General features: G+C 43.0%; 1 protein-coding gene across 3 annotated transcripts in view; it reads right to left on the bottom strand.

Annotated features, from left to right (window-relative positions):
- The window catches only part of LOC126298722 (uncharacterized), a 355,049-nt gene that overhangs the window by 270,279 nt on the left and 60,544 nt on the right, over positions 1 to 24,226 (bottom strand). Inside the window, exon 1 of one of the 3 annotated variants that reach the window (XM_049990150.1) lies at positions 13,254 to 13,423. The exons of the other annotated variants lie outside the window; for them this stretch is intronic. The gene's annotated coding sequence lies outside the window, so the exon portion shown is untranslated. Of the gene's footprint in view, positions 1 to 13,253; positions 13,424 to 24,226 lie in introns of those variants that run through there. 3 annotated transcript variants of the gene reach the window in all.

Here is a 24,226-nt window from a genome sequence, read left to right as displayed (position 1 = left end):
GTTGAAATATCTTAACTGCAGACAGTGGTACAAGGATGCTGTACCTATAGCAAGAGGCAATTTAATGCACATTGGTTTACAAGAAACAATTTCTCAATCTCTATCCGAGAACAGCATGGGAAGGAATTTTAGTACAGGCTGTCAGAAAGTACCCTCTGGTTTTCAGAGGACGATTACATGAAAACTACAAGACATACAGAAAACAGGAACATATCAACAGACACAGCATCTCTCCTAGTTTTTAAATCATATTACAGGTTCTCAATATGGGCACCATTTACAACGAGGAAACGTTAATATGTGCATGCAATTCGTGGAATTTACTGCGATGAACTGCCCGGCAAGGCGCTACAGCAGTCCGCTTTGTAAATCAGTTCATTGGTTTGCCTCTCTGCAAGCACAAAGAGTCCGATGTAAAAATTCGTACCTGATGATTTGTCCACAATTTCTGACACACTTGCTCCCAACCGCTACTATGCCACGGCGCATATTTCGTATCGAAACAGGTAGAGATGCGCTATCCACTGCTATATGTTAGTTTTCTGTATGTCTTAGAATTTTGGTGCAGTCGTATTCTGAAACCCTGGAGGTACTTATGAATAACGCTGTATAAAGAATAATAAAAAGTGCCGTCTACTAACCATTTCAAAATGATTCAGATAATATTTATGTAGATGTAGACTTCAAGGTTGTTAAATTTCTGGCAAACACATTTGAAAGCTACAGTCTCTGTGCCAATGAAGGTCGTTCGTTTAGAGAGCATAGTGTGGGGAACCAAATACTGCGTCTACGTGTAGCAACGGTGGCGAGCGAATGAGATTGGTGCTTCCCCGTCACCCAGTCAAGGCCGATCCGGCAGCGCTGAACTTGTGCACGAGCATTCAAAGCATTGCGCAACGATCTAAAGTAAAGTTAGATACTTAAATCATGTCACAATATTTTGCCAGATGTTGTAAAACCGTACCAGTGTTACATATTTTGACTTTCAGGTTGATCCGCTTCTTAGTTTCCACGAAAATCCACTTTTTACGAAATTTCAAAAGCGCGAAATAGTAGACAGAAAGATGTAATTTTGGATTTAGGTTCCGTTTTATGTAAAAACGTACTGTAGCGGTTTTATGAAGTTATTTCTTATATTTTTCAAGTTATTAACTAAAACCTCATTCTTTTTGTACGAAAATTTGTAAAATCATGATGGATTTTTACAAGTTAGTTACAATGATACATTACAGCACTATGTTCATTGGAAGTAATGATGAAGCTGTACTAAGTAATTATGTAACTTTACGCCAACGGCCATGTCGCAGCTGTCAGATCACCCAAGTTTATTTGAGTGCTGTCAGGCTTGGCTAGAGGTTGGATGGGTAACCGTCAGGGTCTGCCAGTTGCTGTTGGCAAACGGGGTGCATTCAGCATTTGTGGGCCAATTGGGGAGCTACTTGACTGAGAAGCACAGCTCCGGTCACGAAAACTAACAACGGCAGCAAGAGGGGTGTGCTGACCACATGTCCCTGCATATCCGCATCCAGTGACGCCTATTAGCTGAGGATGACTGCGGTCGGTCGATACTATTGTACCCTCTGAGGCCTGTTCGGACAGAGTTTAGTTTAGTTAATGTAAATTTTCAGAAGTGAAAACAGCAGAATGGAGACAGTTCAGAAGTCTTATTTTACCCTCGCTTCCATTACAAAAATTCTACTAGAAGTCGCAGTTTAAGAATTATCTAATTGATATTTTTATGGAACATACATAGAGTACAATATTACTCATGGAAAAATTCAACTAACAATGATGGGTAACGGCTTGCCATTAGTCTGCAGCTCGTGGTCTAGTGGCTAGCGTTGCTGCATCTGGATCACAGGTTGAGGATTTTCTCTGTCCGGGGACGGGGTGTTTGTGTCGTCCTCATCATTTCATCATCATTATTCGTGAAGGTGGCTAGATTGGGTTGTGTAACAAATTGGACTGTGTAAAAATTGGGACTTTGTAGGGGCGCTGATGACCGCGCAGTAGAGCGCCCCACAAACCAAACGTCTTGTGATCAGAACGGGTGCCATCTGAGCTCTGCTGCAGCCGCTTGAGCCTTTCTAACTACAGCTGATCTGTTTGCCGTCCGACGCGAAACGGAACGTCCAGTGTAAAAGAACCATCTTATTACTATATAGGGATTCATTCGATCGTCGTCAGTCGTCCGGGATGTATGAGGGAGGACCCAAATGTAACGGAAATTGGGCTGCGGTGAGGAGGGAGAGTGGGGGAACCCATTGTTTGACCACATGTCCGTTAACAGTCACGCCATCTGAGTCAGTGGGCGAAGTTGTGTCGCTGTGAGTGCATCGATTCGCCCGAGAGAGCTTCTTAGTAAAACAACTTTTTCCATTTCGGCGAAAACGTGATGGCAGATTGTCGAGAGCAACGTGCGGCTGTGAAATTTTGTTTCCCGTTGGGGAAATCAGCCTCGGAAACTATTGTAATGCTTAAGATTGCTTATGGGGATGCTGCTCTACGTAAAACCAGAACTACGGGTGGTTTTCACGTTTTAAAAATGGAGAAATGTCAACTGAATACCAACCCCGTTCAGGACGCCTATCAACTTCAAGAAGTGACTAAAACGTCGACAAAATCAATGCCCTCGTTCGTGAACACCGTCGCCAAACGCCGAACCATTGATCAACTCTGTGAGATATCTGGAATATCATGGAGTTCAATTCAGAGGACTTTATCCGAAGATTTGCTCATGAGAAGGGTTGCAGCCAAATTTGTCCCTCGCATTATCGCAGACAAGCGAAGGGAGCGCCGACTTCAGGCATGTTTTGAGCTTCAAAATCAGTTCAAAGAGGACCCTGAATTATTTTCCAAGATGATTACTGATGATGAAGTGTGGTACTATGGATAAGACCTCGTAACAACGGAGCAATCAAGCCAGTGGAAGACAAGTGACTCTCCTCGCCCCAAAAAAGCTCGCCAAGTGAAGTCAAACATCAGGACAATGCCCATTTGATTCTTCGATTGCAGAGGTGTTGTGCACGCGGGGTTCGTTCCCCCGTGCCTAACTGTCAACCAGGAGTGCTATTAGGAGATTTTGAAAAGACTTAGAGAGAGTGTCCGGAAGAAAAGGGCAGATCTTTGGCACACTGGTGACTGGTTCTTCCATCATGACAACGCGCCAGCCCACACCGCCCTCTCCATAAAGCAGTTTTTGACCATAAACTGCGTGACACCTATTGGCCACCCCCCACACCCTTTCCCCTACTGGATCTAGCCCCCTGTGATTTCCTATTGTTTCCAGACTCAAAATGAATATGAAAGGAAAGCGTTTTGCCACTGTGGGGTAGGTAAAACAAACATCGCTGGAAGGCATAAAGAACATTCCGACATTTGAATTTAAAAATTGTTTTGAGCGATGGAAGCATCGTTTGAAGAACTGTGTTGTGGTCGATGGAGAGTGATCAAAAATCTGGTGTAAAAATATTAAGAAATAAATACATTATGACGAATTTCCTTTTTTTTTTTCTTTCCTCCCGACCTCGTATCTCGCTATACTTCCATGTTGTGACTTACTTCGGTCGATGACCGTGTTTTTTAGTCTCGTATGGCATTGAAGACAACTGACTTGAACGGTTAGCGGTCGAGTTAGTTACCTCGCATTATTGTACAAATGTGTAGAAGTGAACCTTCGTGGATTGATAATTTACTGGACATCCGGTGTTTTAGTTTTGATGTTTTTACTTATTGTGCCGCCGATATTGTTGCAGTAAACCGCGTGGCAATTGTTGTACCTTATTTACCACTTGTAAGACGAGCAATTAATCAATTAACAGATAGAGCTCTAATTAGCAGTACTTGGAACTTCCAGTAGAGATCGTTATTGAACTGTATCGAGTGCTTACTGCGATAGGAAAACCTTGATGAATTTCAAAAACATTAATTTGTGCGTGTAAACTTTTCTTGAACACACTAATTTGTTAAAACAAACTTTGATTTATCGCTGTAGTTCCCGACTTCTTTTGATTGTAAGTAGAGAGTTGGAACATTTTATCCCAGTTTAGCGAACAGGATTGTGGACTTGTGGACGGGAGATTATAGGCAGCAAGTCTGGAACCGCGCGGTCGCTACGGTCGCAGGTTCGAATCCTGCCTCGGATATGGATGTGTGTGATGTACTTAGGTTAGTTAGGTTTAAGTAGTTCTAAGTTCTAGAGGACTGATGACCACAGATGTTAAGTCCCATAGTGCTCAGAGCCATTTGAACCATTATAGGCAGCATGTTTTTTCGATTACCTTCTGGCTGCCTGCACAAATAATTTTCTGGCTCTTGTTAACGGAAGTGGTATTTAAAATCGCACTAAATGCATAAAAAACAAGCAAGATCTTATGGAAAAGTAACAAAACTTTTAACCTGACCGACTGAAGGGTGACCTCTTCAAGTTTAATTGGTTTACGCTTTGCTGCTCTTTACTCACAGTTATAGCCTACAGTTCGGTAGAATGTCGCACATTTTGATGTGAAATGTAGGTACAACAAACTCTTTATAGTTTTAAAACTGCGCCAACAGTCAGCAAATTTCAACCTCAACGCCAATATTTTGCCTGCTCAGGTGAAGAGTTCATGTCAGAGGCAAGTGAAGCAACGGAAGGGCTCATAATTTTCGCTTGTCCTTCAAAATGAATGCCGTATTATGTCATCACTATCGCCCATAACTGACCGGATTGTACGTGGCAGCTACACAATTTCTCACCAGCAAAAATCTGCAGAGGAAATGTGTTATCGCTTCGACCCAGTTAGCCGTTCTCGAAGGAGGTGTATGAACGACCTCGTAACCCTGAAGCGATTGTAGTTTACGAGGCATTGAAATACGTGGCGGAGAGCAACCGATTGCTGAAGTACGCCAGCACAGTTGTTGCTACACTAGATAACACGCGAGCCGAAAACAAGGGCTTATACGTGTCGGTCGTATTTCTGCCATTGAGAAACAACTAGGTCTTTATTTCTTTACGTTTGCATATGCTTCTTTGTTTTTTGTCGATAGCTACCGTTAATTTTGATACCATAAAACTGATTTCCTTGTCTGCACTTAGCTGGAACGTAATTTGGCACGTCGCTCTGAAATACCTTTACACCGGATGGGCAAACTAAAACTGGCCCGGAAAATTGTTTCACACACCTTAAGATAGGATACCCATCTGGCATATTGTGTAGTTATTTAATCTTAAATCCATTTAGCTCAAATGGGAAGTTCTGATGCATAGCGTCACTGCCAGCTTAACTATGCTTGTTCCACCTGTTACCAAGCCGTGTCTTCTTTATTCGTCAGTAATGTCTGCGTGAATTTTACTAATAAAAGCCGGCCGGTGTGGCCGTGCGGTTCTAGGCGCTTCAGTCTGGAACCGCGTGACCGCTACGGTCGCAGGTTCGAATCCTGTCTCGGGCATGGATGTGTGTGATGCCCTTAGGTTAGTTAGGTTTAAGTAGCTCTAAGTTCTAGGGGACTGGACACCATAGATGTTAAGTCCCATAGTGTTCAGAGCCATTTGAACCATTTTTTACTAATAAAATGATGAAATCGTCTTGGGTGATCAGACAAATGGTGACGTCGTCTTGTAGCGACGTTTTGATGAGTTTCGTACCCATTATTTTAAAATGAAGTCTTCGCTTGAAGATAATGGGTCCGAAACTCATCGAAGAAAAAAAAAAGAAAAAACACAGAAGCGTATCCAAACGTAAAGAAATAATGGCCTAATTGTTTCGCTATGGCAGTAATGCTACTGACACGTGTAAGCACTTGTTTTCGCCTGGTATTTTATTTAGTGTTGCTAGTCTTCGCTTGAAGATGATGGGTACGAAATTCATCGAAACTGTACGACAAGACGCCGCCAACATTCGACTGATCACCCGAGAAGATTAGAATGTGCCGAGAAAGCCTGCAACCGCAGTTATGAATATAAGTCCGTCGGTTGTCTGCATTTGGGTTTTTTATTTCCGATGTATATTTGAGAGCGAAAGCTTCATCATCCGGGTTTCACAGAATCTTTCAACATGATCTGATGAAGCAGATGCAACCGCATAATGCAAGAATCTGCTTCCAAGTTGAAATTTTTAGAGCCGTCCGCTGTGGCCGAGCGGTCCTAGGCGATTCAATCCGGATCCACGCTGCTGCTACGGTCGCAGGTTCGAATCCTGCATTGGGCATGCATGTGTGTGATGTCCTTAGGTTAGTTAGGTTTAAGTAGTTCTAAGTTCTAGAGGACTGATGACCTCAGCTGTTAAGTCCCATAGTGCTCAGAGCCATTTCTAACAGCTTCAGTGCTTAGAGCCATTTGAAGTTTTTACTTTTCACTACACAGCTATATCGTTAACAAACACAAGTACGAAAACACTTCGGGAGTGAAAAAGCCTGAATGCACCATGTGCATAATCATGGAGACATTGAGAAAAAACATCCTACATGGGCAACCAGTGACGCCGATTCTCTCAATATGCAGGTACGTCTGCTTCACCAAGTCATTATGAAAAACCGAGATTGGATCTTGGAAACCTTGACGATGGAGTTTACGGCCTGAATTGCATATCTAGAATAAAACCTTGAAAAACCGAAATATATGCAGTCGACTGACGTTTATTTAAAAAATATATATATATTTCACCATTCCAGTGTGCTACAAGAAGCAGTTACGGATTCGTTAAAATCTCTGCATACCTTCAGGCTACGACAAATGTAACATAATTTCCTTTATCACATACAGTGTTTCTAATTTTGATTGCTGCTCATATCTGTAATGTAACTTGACGTTTTTCATTTATTTCTTTGTATTTAATTTTAGTTTTCTCTACGAAACATGTCGTACTGATGTTTAGTTCGTGCACAAACGTAGAAGTTATGGCAACACTCTGAAACATTTAGAAACTATTAGTGTACAAATTAGTGATTATACAGTACTGGCCATTAAAATTGCTACACCAAGAAGAAATGCAGATAATAAACGGGTATTCATTGAACAAATATATGAAATATATTATACTAGAACTGATATGTGATTACATTTTCACCCAATTCGGGCGCATAGATCCTGAGTACCCAGGACAACCAACTCTGGCCGTAATAACGGCCTTGATACGCCTGGGCATTGAGTAAAACAGAGTTTGGATGGCGTGTACAGGTACAGCTGCCCATACAGCTTCAACACGATACCACTGTTCATCAAGAGTAGTGACTGGCGTATTGTGACGAGCCAGTTGCTCAGCCACCATTGAAAAGACATTTTCAATTGGTGAGAGATCTGGAGGATGCGTTGGCCACGGCAGCAGTCGAACATTTTCTGTATCCAGAAAGGCCCGTACAGGACCTGCAAACATGCGGTCGTGTATTATCCTGCTGAAATGTAGGTGCCGGCCGGGGTGGGCGAGCGGTTCTAGGCGCTACAGTCTGGAACCGCACGACCACTACGGTCGCAGGTTCGGATCATGCCTCGTGTATGGATGTGTGTGATGTCCTTAGGTTAGTTAGGTTTAAGTAGTTCTAAGTTCTAGGGGACTGATAACCTCAGAAGTTAAGTCCCATAGTGCTCAGAGCCATTTGAACCATTTTTTTTTTTTAACGTAGGTTTTCGCAGGGATCGAATGAATGGTAGAGCCACGGCTCGTAACACATCTGAAATGTAACGTCCACTGTGCAAAGTGCCGTCAATGCGAACAAGAGGTGCCCGAGACGTGTAACCAATGGCACCCTATACTATCACGCCGGGTTATACGCTTCCAATGTGCGTTCACAGCGATGTCGCCAAAGACGGATGCGACCATCATGATGCAGTAAACAGAACCTGGATTCATCCGAGAAAATGACGTTTTGCCATTCGTGCACCCAGGTTCGTCGTTGAGTACACCACCGCAGGCGCTCCTGCCTGCGATGCAGCGTCAAGGGTAACCGCAGCCATGGTCTCCGAGCTGATAGTCCATGCTGCTGCAAACGTCGTCGAACTGTTCGTGCAGATGGTCGTTGTCTTGCAAACGTCCCCATCTGTTGACTCAGGGATCGAGACGTGACTGCACGACCCGTCACAGCCAAGTGGATAAGATTCCTGTCATTTCTACTGCTAGTGATACGAGGCCGTTGGGATCCAGAACTGCGTTCCGTATTACCCTCCTGAACCCACCGATTCCATGTTCTGCTAACAGTCACTGGATCTCGACCAACGCGAGCAGCAGTGTCGCGATACGATAAACCGCAATCGCGATAGGCTACAATCCGACTTTATCAAAGTCGGAAACGTGATGGTACTCATTTCTCGTCCTTACACGAGGCATTACAACAACGTTTCACCAGGCAACGCCGGTCAACTGCTATTTGTGTATGAGAAATCTGTTGGAAACTTTCCTCATGTCGGCACGTTGTAGGTGTCGCCACCGGCGCCAACCTTGTGTGAATGCTCTGAAAAGGTAATCATTTGCATATCACAGCATCTTCTTCCTGTCAGTTAAATTTCACGTCTGTAGGACGTCATCTTCGTGGTGTAGCTATTTTAATGACCAGTAGTGTATTTAACAGCGACCTGAGCAGAATAATGATAGACGTAAGGACAGTAATATGTGAGATGACGAACACTGAACCGCACAACCACCATGTTTCCTGTTGTGACAACATATCCGAGAAGTGTCGAGTGCCGTGCTTTTCTTCAGAAGCGATCGAATAGACATCCTTTTTATTTGAAACATTTATCTACTTGTGAGATTATTCAGCCTTGCTCTTGTAACATTACTACGTTCGTCATTGTTACAGAACGACAATCATGTTTCTTGACGGGAAGCTGTAGCAGCAAAACTTACACTTTCAAATGTTTTCTGGGGGGATTCAGGGAAATGGAAATAGATAATATTAACACGGTGGACACAACACTGCAGAACCTTAGAGTTTATGCGTAACTTAAAATTTAGGGAGTTGGGGTGGAGCGACAGTGATTCAAATAGTCCAACAGTTCGTGAGAAATGCGTAATACTACCCGGTATTCCACTGATCTGATAACGCCAGATGACCTGAAAGTACGTGATTACAGCTAGCAACGGAAGTGCATTTCAGTTATACACCGTCAGAAAAAAAGGTTCCGAGAATGATTTTATTCATGGGACTTGTGTGACGTTAGCACAGTAACAACGGTGGGTAGCTGGAACCATAAACAACAGATGTGCATTCGACCAGTCAGTAGTGAGTACATAGTGTTAAATAGTTGACGTAGTATGTCAATGTTGTTTCACAAATGGCAATGGAGCAACATCTCTACAAGAAGAGTTCAAGAAATTCTCGAGAATATTTTGAAGAAGAGAAAAATGTGTATAAAATTTGTTCGGAACACCGTGACACTCGAAATACAACAACGACGCGTGGACGACTGCCATTACTCCATTGAAAGGGAAACAATTCCTGTCAGGAAAAAATGATCACGGGTGTGAATAATTGTTGTTATCAATGCGAACTACGCGTATAAAACGAGAAACTGCGGAATCGCTGACTGATGGTTCGACAAGACTGAAGAAGGTGCGAATGTGGCACGTAAATTAAACATGTCAAAGAAATACCTTTCTGACTGTTTCACATGGTTGTATGAAAGTTCCTTGCGTTGCACTCAAGTGTGTGTGTGTGTGTGTGTGTGTGTGTGTGTGTGTGTGTGTGTACAGGGGGGGGGGGGGGAGGGGGGGGGCTGTGTAGAATACCTGAATCATTAAAACCATCATCTTAACTTTTCTATGTTTTTAATAAATCCAGTCTCCAAACTTTTTGGACTGATGAGTTGCGTTCTCTGACTAGATGAGGGTAACTTCAATTGAGCAGTAGACGCTATCACGAAGCATATCACACTGTCTATAAAGTGTTCGTCACTTTGCCCCTCGAGTTATAACTAATTAAAAATTGTATAGAGAATAGAAACTATTCCAGAATGAGATTTTCACTCTGCAGCGGAGTGTGCGCTGATATGAAACTTCCTAGCAGATTAAAACTGTGTGCCCGACCGAGACTCGAACTCGGGACCTTTGCCTTTCGCGGGCAAGTGCTCTACCATCTTTTTTTTTTTTTTTTAATCTCATTTTGTTCGTTATTGTTCGTTTCAAGTGTTCATGGCGGACGTCACCTGACGCCCATTGAAGTTCGTTACTGATCCAGTCACTCAGTTTTTTTATTACAGAGGGCAGCTAACCCTCTGACCGAACACGCTGAGCTACCGTGCCGTCTAATTAAAACCATCATCTTAACTTTACCATCTGAGCTACCGAAGCACGACTCACGGCCGGTACTCACAGCTTTACTTCTGCCAGTACCTCGTCTCCTACCTTCCAAACTTTACAGAAGCTCTTCTGCGAACCTTGCAGAACTAGCACTCCTGAAAGAAAGAATAGCGGAGACATGGCATAGCCACAGCCTGGGGGGTGTTTCCAGAATAAGATTTTCACTCTGCAGCGGAGTGTGCGCTGATATGAAACTTCCTGGCAGATTAAAACTGTTCGCAGAAGAGCTTCTGTAAGGTTTGGAAGGTAGGAGACGAGGTACTGGCAGAAGTAAAGCTGTGAGTAGCGGGCGTGAGTCGTGCTTCGGTAGCTCAGATGGTAGAGCACTTGCCCGCGAAAGGCAAAGGTCCCGAGTTCGAGTCTCGGTCGGGCACACAGTTTTAATCTGCCAGGAAGTTTCAATAGAAACTATTGTTTATTAAAAATGGAAGCTTTGTTAGATCAAAGAATAGTGATTTCTGTGGCGAGCGTCACAAAGCACAACAACTCTACTTTGCGAGACTGTGTGACTTTGCGTGTTTCGTCGCATTTCTTCGGTGATAGCTTCTATAATTTATATAGTTCTCCCTGTCTGTGTTTTACTTACCCAGGGAGGGCGGAAGGCGAGAACATGTTACCAGAAAGCGAAACACCAAACGTAGAAGGATGTTTGGGCTTTTTGTGTGGATGGTGTCCCTCAGGACACTTCCTAGCGTTTACACGAGATACTAGTCTGGACTGTTATAGATGCGTGAATATCGTGTTGTGGTTTTCGCTACGCGTGTGCGCCACCACAAATATGCTGCTTTCATAAAGAGCTCCATTGCCGTCAGATCGGAATTGAACGATGAAGACCGATTTTTACTTGTCATCTAACCTATTCTAAGTTGGATAATTTGATGCAAAACGAAATATTGCATTACACAGTAGATATCCCACTACGTCACAACTAAATGAATAAATGCGTAACTGGAGTAATCTTTGTTTAGGATGTCGCTGTAGCCTGTTCTGTTTATTCAGGATTTTAAGCTATTATTGCGACCTTCTAATTATACTACTCTAATTCGCAGTTTTTGTTTACAAATACATTTAAAAATGAAAAATAAAGAAGGTAGGGAACCGAGTCTAATGAAATTTCGGAAACGGTAAGAAGTGACAAAGTGTGGTGTGGAATAGGGAATATCCGTTAAGATCCAAGAAACGACTGTACAACTCAGTTAACGCCCGAGGTGTAAATTAAATGCATCATACGCTCTCTGTACGTGTTATCTCTATTGAATTCCTTTATCATCAGCCATGATCATTCACTTGACCAGTCATGCGTTACTGACGTCAAGGCTTCTTGCAGAACAGTATCGGTATTCTTGAGTCTTAGTTACAGCGTCAACAGCACGAGGTTTCCTGACGGTTTTTTTGGTGTTGTTGAGGTATTTAGTATCGTCGTACAGCACTTTATGATCTCCAGCTACGACCCACCTAGTTAGCACAATCGGTACGCACAAATAAAGCTGGAATAAAATTCTCTTCTCTTTCAAAACATCTCTTTAACTCCTTATTACTACTAGATATTAAAAATAAAAGAACAGGTGTCACGCGAACACAAACGAAGAATCTCAGAGCTTCTTTTGTGTCCAATTGTTGCCCATCGGGTACATTTATAAGTAGATGAGAGCGTAGTTCCGGAGAACATCTGATGCAATAGTTATAGCACGAAATTCCTCCGTCACAAACCGATATTATTAAAACTCCATTCACGTTAGTAGCACTGCATCTCCTCTATCTAGCTACACTTAACATGGTATTAAACGTATTATTAAACTAGAAGTTTTCCTAAATCAAATTGTTGTTAAAGCCAAGCATAGCAGAGGTGTTTTAAGCATTATTTGTGACATTAATATCGAGACATTGCGACATCTTTCGATAAGCTATTGAACAACAGAACGAAAAACAGGGATATCTATACGTTATTTCGAAAGCCATAACGCAGTAATTTTCGCACGCTAGAAAGAAAAAAGAAAGGATCATTCACATATGTAGAGAGATCTTTCATTAGTGTGGAGAAAAAAACTTCGAAATACGCATAAAAACGAAATTAGTGCTTGGTCTTAAAGGCATGGAAAAGGCAAAGGAGCAAATAAACAAACCTGAGGTCAAAAAGATTGATGGATTAAGCAACCGCATATTGTTATAATCAGTGTATTAACTCATTGCCGCTGAATCTTGCTTCTTTATTTATTACGCTTTAATGACAATTTTTGGCTTCAGTAAGGGCATCAGTCTTAAGCCATTTCTTGGAAATACCAGTGTACAAACTTATAATGAACTTGCGATTTGATAATGCAAATTTTGCAAGTAAATGTATTAGTAACTGCGATGACAGTCATGACCTATGTTGCATAGATACAGTACTCTATATTTTACATCACACTGACATCCTTTGACAAATAATAATGTATTTTTGCATCTTTTTGGCTGTGGAAAATATCCATCTAACCCCCTTTTCAAAATGAAACAGCTTGTAAAAATATCTATTGGATTCACGCCTGATGAGAGCCAACTAGTACTCTCGGTATGCAGAAACAATCAGGTGAGAAGTCTGTTTATATAAACAGACTCATAGGAGAACTGATGAAAACTCTCTCCATACTGAATGCAGCTAACAAGAGTTTGCTCACAAATAGAATCATAAATAAACCAACACGCTGATCAGTTTTTTTCTCAAATAAAGCCTTCGAAGTCAGAGGAAGAAGATTTTTTAAAAAATATTCTAAGCACAGACATTGTTTGTGGAAGCTAATCGGTAGCAGTGATGAAAATATATTTTACATGGAATGCGTCGATATGTTCACGACAATTTTACTGCATAGTACCTTTCACTGACATCTTATAGCTAAAAAAATAACGCGATATAAATCGCTCTACAGATATGGTAAACACTTCAATACAGTAAATTATCTCTAATAACAGTAGCAGGGTATTCCAGAACGTATCGGATGTACATACAAATCACGTGACAGCCGTGGGCAGTATCAGGTTCTAGAAGCGACACCAACAGAATGAGTGGTCTCCTAAAACTGATCAGACTCCCGTTTGTCCCGATATCACGAAATTCCAAGTTTCCGCATACTGATCACGCCTTTTGCTCCACTACTTAAATACGTTTTCTAAATGTAATCGCAGTCTTCCCAAACTAAACGCGTGCAGCTACGCTACCATTGCGCGATTGGTTTGTGAATCTCTTATCAGATACGTCACATTCTGTCGTAACGGCTGCAAAACTCTTATCTTCTGTATTCCTTGTACGCTACTGTCCACGCTGCGAGAAGACGGAAGCCCCTGTGTTAATGTTTGTTTCGTGGTGCTGTGTATCTAATGTGGGAATAACAAACTGAGTTATAATTCATTGCACTCAGCGTAAATATGCAGGTTGGACAAAGTAATTAACGAACTTCCATGTTGATCATGTCTCCGCTAAGTCAGTCTGACGGGTCACTGAAATGGATAGACCTGTTTCGGTATCCACCAACGCAAATAAGCGTTGTCTACAGCTAGCAATGTCCATATGTTGCCTTAGATCATCGACAGAGAGCTGTCACTAAAAGCAAAAGGGAGGTTGTTTAGGTAATCGTATTCAGAATGGCGCAATTTATGACTTTCTCCAGGATTCAGGGGTGTTATATCGGATAACAAGTAGCGGGTCTCTGGGTGACTTGTACCACTCTTCCCCTTGGACGCAGAGGCGTGGCATTTCTCATTGTCCTGACTCTTTCTTTAAGGTGCTTCTATAATAACTATGCGTCATTCCGTGTGATATATTTGAGTGGACAGAATGTGTGCCATTTATTCTGTTTTTGATATGGTACTTACGTCACCTAGCAATTCGGAAATTACTGTTAGAATTATGTAACCTTGCACGACACAGGAGGTTGCCGTACAACAGTCTGTAATGTTATTTTCTGAAAAATATCTCTGAACCATTTGGCCGAGCCAAGCGACATAGCGTAGCGGTTGAGGCATAGGCTCACGTTCAGGTGAACGGTGGGTGCAAATCCGCGTTCGATTTTCCATCGTTTGCCTAAACCACTCAAGGCACATGCCGGGATGGTAGAGTCATTTTAAGTAATTTGCCAAGGATAAAACAAGAAAATAAAAAGACAATGAAATGTGGTCCTTAAAATTCCGCGAATGATATTAAAAAAGAAATGTAATTATACATTACAGATTTGGTGAACAGTATTAGTTGTAATCTCCTACTTTTCCAAGATTTGTGGATTTGGTATTTTTCGTGACTCATGCAGCCCCTTCCACAAGAGAAACCAAATGCTCATTCCTGCTAAGACAGGAATAAAAACAGGATTATTTCATTTTTAGTAATGTTGTAGCCCTTCTTTTTAGGGAATAGTGGTATAGGTTGTTCGTCCCTCTTCATGTTTTTACTGCAACAAATGCTGCAAAACCTTGTCTCGTTTCTGAATCTTCGGAGTTACGGATGGTATCCAATTTCTTCATTAATACTCGTATGAGTTAAGAAGCCTGTCGAGCGGCGATATTTTTGCTGGGTTGATAGTGAATTGCTTCTTGCCTATAAGCCTTATCTAAAGTTTCAAAATTTCATGCAATTTTTATGTTCGACAAGTGGGCAATTTCCGTCCCATTACTGTTCACAATATTGACAAATGATCTAGTGGATAACAGTGGAAGTTTCATGACGCTGTTAGTTTATTAAGAACGAATGCGACGCGGAGATGCTCATCCATATCCAATGGCAGACGCTACAACAGAGGCGTTTGGCATCACGGTATAGTTTACTTATAAATTTCCGAGAAAGTACGTTTCTAGGAGAGTCAGCAAATATATTGCTTCCTCCTACGAATATCTTACGCAAGAACTGCGAAAGGTAAATAGATTGGAGCTCACTCGGACAGGCTTACCAGCAGTCGTTCTTCCCGCGCACCACTCGCGACTGCTGGAACAGGAAAGGCGAGGGAGTTCCAGTAGTCACAAAGCACCCTCCGCCACACACTTCACACTTCACAGATGTAGACTGGACTCCACAGGGCGTGACAGCTTGATTGTTTAGGAGAGGGCGATGAGTTACCGCAGAACCACCGGAAGTGATGACATCGGTGACAGGATTCCGAACTACGTGCAGAAACCGCACTAGACAACTATTCTAACAATGTGCCCCATTTATGGCGAAAATCAGCAGTAACTGCAGCAAACACATTTTCTGCCAAGAAAAATAACGTGCGAAGAGCATTCGATAAGAACTGCAGCGTATATCTTTTTTCGCCTAATTTCGGCTGAAAAAATGCGAAATTTCATCAAGTTTGGATTGGTGGTGGTGCAATAAGTAGCCCTCACAGTGTCGTCTGTAACGGAGGTGCATTCTAAGCAGCGAACTGTTATTGAGTTTCTTTTATCGGAAAACCAGAGTATCACAGATATTCGTAGGCGCTTGCAGAATGTCCACGGAGACCTGGCATTGAACAAAAGCACGGTGAGTCGTTGGGCGAGGCGTCTGTCATCATCAAAACAAGGTCGCGCAGACCTGTCTTCTCTCCCGCGTACCGGCCGGGTGCGCACAGCTGTGACTCCTGCAGTGTTGGAACGTCCTGACACTCTCATTGGAGGTGATCGATGGATCACAATCAAACACCTCTCTTCACAACTGGTCGTCTCGGTCAGACTCGTTCACCAGTTGGAGTACTAAAAGAAGTGTGCCCGTTGGGTTCTTCTCCGCCTATAAAGAACAACGAGGATCAAGTGTGCGGAATTGCTTGCGCGTTGCAAGGCTGGTCGTTACAATTTTTTGTCGAAACGTGAGTCCAACACTTCGAACCGACAACAAAACGGCATTCCACAGAGTGGCGCCATACCCCCACTTCTCCGACGAAACAGTTCACAGTCGCTACCCTCAACCGGAAAAGTGATGGTGACAGTCTTATGGGACTATGAAGGGGTTATTCTGTTTGATGCTCTTCGTCATGGTGCAACGATGAACTAAGAAGCGTATTGTGCTAACGTCTGGAAACTGAAGAAACGATATCAGCATGTCCGTCGCCACAAAAATGCAAATGAACTTCTCCTTTTCCATGACAACGCAAGGCCTAACAAAAGTCTGCGCACCCGAGACGAGCTCACAGAACTTCATTGGCTGTTCTTTCGCATCCATTCTACAGCACGCATCTCGCACCTTCCGACTTGTATCTGTTTGGCCCAGTGAAGGATGCACTCTGCGGGAAGCAGTACATGGACGATGGGGAGGTTATTGATGCAGCAAAAGACGTCGACCAGTAGAATGATAACATGCGGGCATACAGCACCTCCCACTAAGGTTACAAAGGCCTTCGCACTGAACGGAGATTATGTTGAAAAATAGGGTTCCGTAGCCAAAAGATTGGGGAATAATATGGTGTACTGGAATCCTGAATAAAAGCAACCTACTTTCAGAAAAAAATGTTGTTTTACTTATTGAACGTCCCTCGTATCATAATTATCTCTTAAACCTGTGATTATGAGAGTATTAGAGATATAAAATATAGCATATAAACAGCAGAAAAACTTAAATAAAAATAGTACAACAAAAACAAAACAATCTTGGATTAGAAAAAATATTCCGTGCTTTGATAGACGGCTTAGATTCATCCATTGTTTGCAAATATGAGACGCATCACGAAAGATTCTTGTGGTAAGTGATGAAAGTGAGAATTTTTCGTTTTATCTGGACGACTTTGATGGATGAGTACTGTCACCCTTATCACGGCGTTCTGTCCCACCGGATAGTTTTCAAGCCATCTAACAGTAGCCCCCACAGTCCAACTGACCCAGTTACTACGATATTCCCATCACTTATAATTTCGAAACATTTGAACCAGGTTTAATATATAATGAACGACGCAAGTTCCTGTTGACGTGAGTATCGTAGAGCTAGGAGAGCCGATGATTTTCATCATAAATTGGACTACAGAAACTCTAAAATATGGTAGGCATTATTAGAGAACTGCACTGCATTCCTTATTATTAAGCTTTGACTTCAACTTCAAGCCGAGATTATGAGAAATGAAGAATGAAATCAAAATTTTAGAGGTCGCTGAAAGATTTGACAGTGACCTTGCTCGAGGAAACGTACTGATATTCACCTAAACTGACTCACGTAAATACACACATTAAAAAAAGTTTTGCATCACCTCGGTTCTGAGAGTTCCGGAACTTGTATAGAAAATTACATAACATAAACATCATTTCCGCCCTTTTTATTGCTCATAGAAACGACTCATTGCATGTTGTACCACCATACAGCGAGACCTTGGTGATCCAGATTGCTGTACACATCGGTACCTCTAATACCCAGTAGCACGTCCTCTTGCACTGATGCATGACTGTATTCGTAGTGGCATACTATCCACAAGTTCATCAAGGCACTGTTGGCCCAGATTGTCCTACTCCTCAACGGCGATTCGCTGTAGATACCTCAGAGTGGTTGGTGGTACACGTCGTCCCTAAACAGCCCTTTTCAATCTATCACAGGCATATTCCACAGGGTTCATGTCTGGAGAATATGCTGGCCACTCTAGTGGAGAGATGTCGTTATCCTGAAGGAAGTCATTCACAAGATGTGCCCAATGGGCGCGAGAATTGTCGTCTATGGAGACGAATGCCTCGCCAATACGATGCCGATAGCGGTCGGAGGATGGCATTGACGTATCATACAGCCGTTACGGCACGTTCCATGACCACCACCGGCGTACCTCGGCCCCACATAATTCCACCCCAGAACAGCAGGGAACCTCCACCTTGCTGCACTCGCTGGACAGTGTGCCTAAGGCGTTCAGCCTGACTGGGTTGCCTACAAACACGTCTCCGAAGATTGTCTGGTTGAAGGCATATGCGACACTCGTCGCTGAAGAGAACGTGATGCCAATCCTGAGCTGTCCATTCGGCATGTTGTTGGGCCCATCTGTACCGCGCTGCATGGTGTAGTGGTTGCAAAGACGGACCTCGCCATGGACGTCGGGAGTGAACTCGCGCATCATGCAGCCTATTGCGTACAGTTTGAGTCGTAACACGACGTCCTGTGGCTGCACGAAAAGCATTATTCAACATGGTGGCGTTGCTTTCAGGCTTCCTCCGAGCCATAATCCGTAGGTAACGTCATCCACTTCAGTAGTAGCCCTTGGGCGGCCTGAGCGAGGCATGTCATCGACAGTTCCTGTCTCTCTGTCTCTCCTCCATGTCCGAACAACATCGCCTAGGTTTACTCCGAGACGCCTGGACACTTCCCTTGTTGAGAGCCCTTCCTGGCACAAAGTAACAATGCGGACCCGATCTAACCGCAGTATTGACCGTCTAGGCATGGTTGAGCTACAGACAACACGAGCCGTGTACCTCCTTCCTGATGGAATGACTGGAACTGATTGGCTGTAGGATCCCCTCCGTTTTGGATGGTTGTTTATATCTTTGGTCGGGTTTAGTGACATCTCTGAACAGTCAAAGGGACTGTGACTGTGATAAAATATCCACAGCCAACTTTTATCTTCAGGAGTTCTCGGAAATGGGGCAATGAAGACTTTTTTGGTGTGTGTAATAGGAAGCAAAGTCGGTATGGCGGAACTGAGATCCGAATTACAGTCATACAAGATTTCAGTTCAATACGTTTTCTGGGTTCCAGCGTTTTACTGAGGCCCGTGAACTGAGTTGTAGCTCATTGCGGATCGACAAAGCTCACGTTCCATGTTAACAACGGATGCCACTACAGTCATAGTTGCCAAACGCAGGAATAGCACTATCAGTATATTGAGGAAACGATGTAAGAATGGTGATTGAAGAACCTTGCTGTGAAGAGAATAATCTGCAACGTTATGGGCAAAACTGGACTCACTCGGACAGCCTGGATGTGGTTTTTAGGCGGTTTCCCACGTACCACTGTATGGGACCCTCATCCCGCCTCAGTTACACGATTCATAAATATTTCGAGAAAACGTTCTCACAGTTTCGCGTGAGATAGCACTGGACGCAAACAGGCGGGGTACACGAATTCCGTACATTGGAGAAGGCCATCCGGCCGACCTCTACCACGATCATTGCTAAATCTAGATTAACATGACGACCCCGTGGAGAGCCGGATAAGGCCGGAAAAAAGAAGAAGCTGGGCACACCTGGACCTAAGGAACTGTTCTCGAGCATCAGTTCAAGGTGGTCGGATCTGAGCAATGTGGTAACCTACAATATGGTTCCGCGGCCACACAGACTGTTCTTATTCCTTTCTCCATTATATTAATGTCTGCATTTTTATTTTTTAAATCTTTAATCAACTATTGAAATAACTATTAACTAAAGTTATAAACTATGTATAGTGTCTTCTGCTAAGATATCGTTAGTCACTACGATTTATTAATATGCTTGTTTACACAGTCATCTTTCGTAGTAGGTATTCTTAAGATAAAAAATAATGACGGGCGTTCAATAAGTACTGCTTCACATTTTTTTTCTGGAAGCACGTTGGTTCTACTTGTGATTACAATACACCAAATTGTTCTCCTCTCTTTTGGCTACGAAGCACTGTGTTTCAGCTGTTCTATGCGACGGCCTTAAGACCACGTTACTGGGAGGGCCTGTACGCCCGCATGGTAGCACTCTACTGGTCCACGTCGGAGCCATCGTCTTGCTGCATCAGTAACCTCCCCATCATCTACATACTCGTTACCGCGGAATGCATCCTTCATTGAGCCAGACAGATGAAAGTCGAAAAGCGCGAGATCCGGGGTCAACGGTTGATGAGAAATAACAGTCTAATGAAGTTTTGTGAGCCCCTCTCCGGTGCACAGACTTGGGTCAGGCCTTGCGTTGTCGTGAAGAAGGATAAGTTCGTTTGCATTTTGGTGGCGACGAACACGCTAAGTCGTTTCTTCAATTTCCTGAGTTTATAGTTGCGCCATGATGGAGGACACGAAACAGAATAACGCCCTCAGAGTCCCATGAGGCCGTCGCCATGACTTTATCTGTTGAGGGTGCGGTTTTGAACTTTTTTCTTCGGAGGAGAGGTAGTGTGGCGCCACTCCATGCCGTTCTGTTCCCGCTTCGAAGTGTGGAACCAGTGTTTAATCGCCTGTGACGATGTTCGACAAGAAATTATACGCTACTGGCCATTAAAATTGCTTGTTGTAGATAAGTCAGGTGGCAGACTTCGGCACATTAGTGGAATACTGGGAAAATACAAACGGTCTACAAAAGGGGCTGCTTACAAATCGCTTCTTAGATGTCTGGTTTGTGGGGCGCTGAATTGCGCTGTCATCAGCGCCATTACAAAGTCTCAGTTTATACGCAGTCCAATTTTTTTCACAGTCCAATCTAGCCACTGTCACGAATGATGATGATGATATGGACAACACAAACACCCTGTCTGCGGGCAGAGAAAACCCTCAACCTGGCTGGGTATCGAACCCGGGACCCCGTGATCCAGAAGCAGCAACGCTAGCCACTAGACCACGAGCTGCGGACTCACTTCTTAGAATATAGCGCAGGTATGTGGGCCTATACCATGTAGGATTAACAGGCGATATTGAACTTACGCAAACAAAGGCGGGTTTGTTTTACCCGTGGAAGAACGCCACTAAACTTAAGAAAAACTTTAATAGACAGATTTTTGACGATAGACGGATACTTTTAAAGTTTCAAGAACCAGTGTTAATTGTAGAAACTAGAGATATTTTTCGGGCCGCTACATGCTGCTCCCGTGGACTAATTACAGAGTGGACTTAAGCATTTAAACAGTCATTCTCCCGTTCTCCGTGCGTAATTGAAACGAGAAAAAGCCCTAGCATGTGCTACCAGTGACTAACTGAGCACATCCTTATCACCACCTCATACCGTCCACTTCTTAATACTTTTTTTATTACGCGTTTCGGGTATGGTCGATCATCAGGATATCAGAGAAAAATTCAATACAGCATATCTTGTCAAGTGGGATCTATCATAACATTGGTGTTCAAATGTGTGTGAATTCTTAAGGGACCAAACTGCTGAGGTCATCGGTCACTAGACTTACACACTACTTAAACTAACTTCAAACTAACTTATCCTAAGAACAACACACCCACCTAAGCCCGAGGAAGGACGCGAACCTCTGGCGGGAGAGGCCACGCAATCCGTGACATAACGCCTGGTGTTCACTTCACAGTGTTTTTTAGAGTACGTATGTCGATGTACGTGACAATTAGAGGTAGAATAATTGCGCACATGATAGAAAAGACAGATGTTCCCGTCTGTTTGAAAGAGAAATAATACGATACAAACACGATGTACATTTATCTCAACCAAAGTTGTGGCGCTCTGTTAAAGTACAGCCATAAATTCGATACGCTTGTTTCTGCGACTGCCATAACACACTTCCATTGAAGAGCGTTTACGGTTAGTATGTAGCGTACTATTTCTTCTCGGGAGAAAAGTCGAATGCAGTTTTGTAATCTCGACATTTAGCACCTCAGTAACGAGTTCCAGAATGTGAGGGAATAATTGCTTGTGGTTCGCAGGAAAAAATTCAGTGAAGAATGGCAATAGGTACCAGAGTTGCAGACAAAGCCAATTGCCCTGCGCCCATAACTAAGCGAATTGCTCTACGCCCTTAACTGAGGTTGTCAGTACATGCGAAAATTTCTCATAAAGCCTTTCTCAAACTGTGTGGTGCACCTTTCATACCAACCATCATTAGGGCCCGGATCTTAATGAGAAGTCAATTTTTCCCCTCAATTTCTACAACAATTTGTGAAAGAATCCAGGTATTGAAGTAGAAAAATGTATGTTTACTGTGGTTTTTAAAGTCATATTTACACCATTTTATTAATAGGTCACATTTGTCCCAAATTCTGCCAAAAATGCATATATTCCTCGTAAGTTTAAGGATAAAAGAACAAAAAGATGAAAATGTTGCTCATAAGACAATGTTTCGGGTGATATTGTCACAAAGAAACACAACAGTTACTACAAAGCGTTATGTATAACGACTATAACAGACAAGCAGTGTAACACAAGGACTATATTAGACAAGTAGCATAACACAATAGTCGGTTCACTTACGTAAGACATGGTTGCGTGCAGTCGACAAAACGCTCTCAAAGACAAGAAAGACGGATTCCGAAATAATAAAAATTGCACACGTGGTCACACTGTTCAGTTTGAATACAGATTCAGTCTGGTTCAATATGCCGAGAGTAATGTACTCCAACACCATAAAGTTGCAAGGTTTTGTTCGTGATTTTGGAGAGAAGTTCTTCAGCAGTGACAGGGAAATATTGTTTTGTAAACTATGTAACATTAAAGTTAGTGCAGAAAAGCGTTTTGGAATAACACTGTAATACGATCAATCGCAGCAGCTGTATGACGATAAGTGCTGAAAATAATAGCAGACAAAAGCAGACAGATCCATCCTCAATCGTGCAAAAATTCTTCAAGAACTTGTGTGAGATGATGGTGTCTTACAACATCCCAGTGGAACAGCCAAAGAATCCTCATTTCAGGCAGTTCTTGGCGAAGTAAACAAAACATTCAGTTCCAGATGAATCTACACTGGGTGCTACGAGGAGGTGTTCAACAAAATAAGAATTAGTGTTGCTGACGTAAGGTCTTGGTGTCCATAGACGAGACCACCGATGTGGGTGGAAACTACGTTGCAAAAGTTTTTGTTGGTGTACTAAAAGTTGACGGGCCTGGAGGAATGTTGTTCTTAACGCGGGAAGCTCTCGAAGGAGTAAACAGCTCGACAGCTGCAATTTTGATTGGCAACTATATGAAGCTACTGTGGCCGGATAGTGTGAACAGAGACATCGTTTTGCTGGTAGTTATATATGGTGCTTTATACATGGCTAAAGCAGCCAAAGGACTTCAGATTCTCTTTCCCTGTATAGTTTACGTCACTTGCCTTGCGCCTGTTTTACACAGAGTTGCAGAAGAGGTGCGATCACACCTTGATGTGGACAACTTAATTTCCAGTGGGAAGAAAGTCTATTAGAAAGTTTCACTGAGTGTGCACAAATTCAAGGGACAAGCGCTTTCATTGCCCGTTTCCTTTAAGCTTGTTCTTACACGAAGGGGTTCTTGGCTTAATACTGCTGAGTATTACTGCACCAACTAAATAATAATAATAAAGACTATCTTTTGTGAGCTTCATATCGATTATGCAAGTGCTATCAATACTGTGGAAGAGGTCCTTACAGGTACCTCGTCTGGAAACTTAGCGAACATCAACGTCAACTTTTCAGTGGTATCAAAAGCCATCACATGTTTGGAAGCTACTAATATTCAACTGTGTGGCGCCCTGGATATTGTGCAACATGTGCAGAGTGAGATGGGTTGGGATTGTGCTCATGTGGCTGACAAAGTGAAGAACTGCAAAATTAGTGACAGTCTAGTCCGCCTGCTTAGCTGCCAGCTGCCGGCTGCCGGTCAGAGGGTTAACTGCCTTCTGTAATAAAAAAAACATCGATAAACAACGAACTTAAACGGGTGTCTTCCAACGTCTGCCCCGAGCAGATACAACGAACGAACGCGAACAAAATGAGATTAAAAAAAAAAAAAGCTGGGTGGTAACATGCTTGCCTCTCACGCACAGGGCCCGGGTTCGATTCCCGCGACGAGTGAAGATTTTTCTTCGTTCTTGGACTGGGTGTTGTGTTGTGCCAATCACAATTTCATCCTCATTATCGGCCGCAAGTCGCTGCCGAACCCGAATGAGACGTCACGGACAACGATGCTATACAATCATTTCATTTCTAGTGACAGTCTTTCTGGGAATGCCACAAAATTTGAAGACATTTCGTGATTTCCTGGCAGGGAGGTCACAGTTCGTAGTAACTGACGGAAAGAAAACAGAAGTGATTTCTGGCGATGGTTCAAATGGCTCTGAGCATTATGGTACTTAACATCTGAGGTCATCAGTCCCCTAGAAGTTATAACTACTTAAACCTAACTAACCTAAGGAC

Source organism: Schistocerca gregaria, chromosome X, assembly GCF_023897955.1.
Source record: "Schistocerca gregaria isolate iqSchGreg1 chromosome X, iqSchGreg1.2, whole genome shotgun sequence".
Taxonomy (NCBI): domain Eukaryota; kingdom Metazoa; phylum Arthropoda; class Insecta; order Orthoptera; family Acrididae; genus Schistocerca; species Schistocerca gregaria.
Note: the sequence above shows the minus strand (reverse complement) of the source record. Positions and strands in the feature narration are given on the sequence as shown.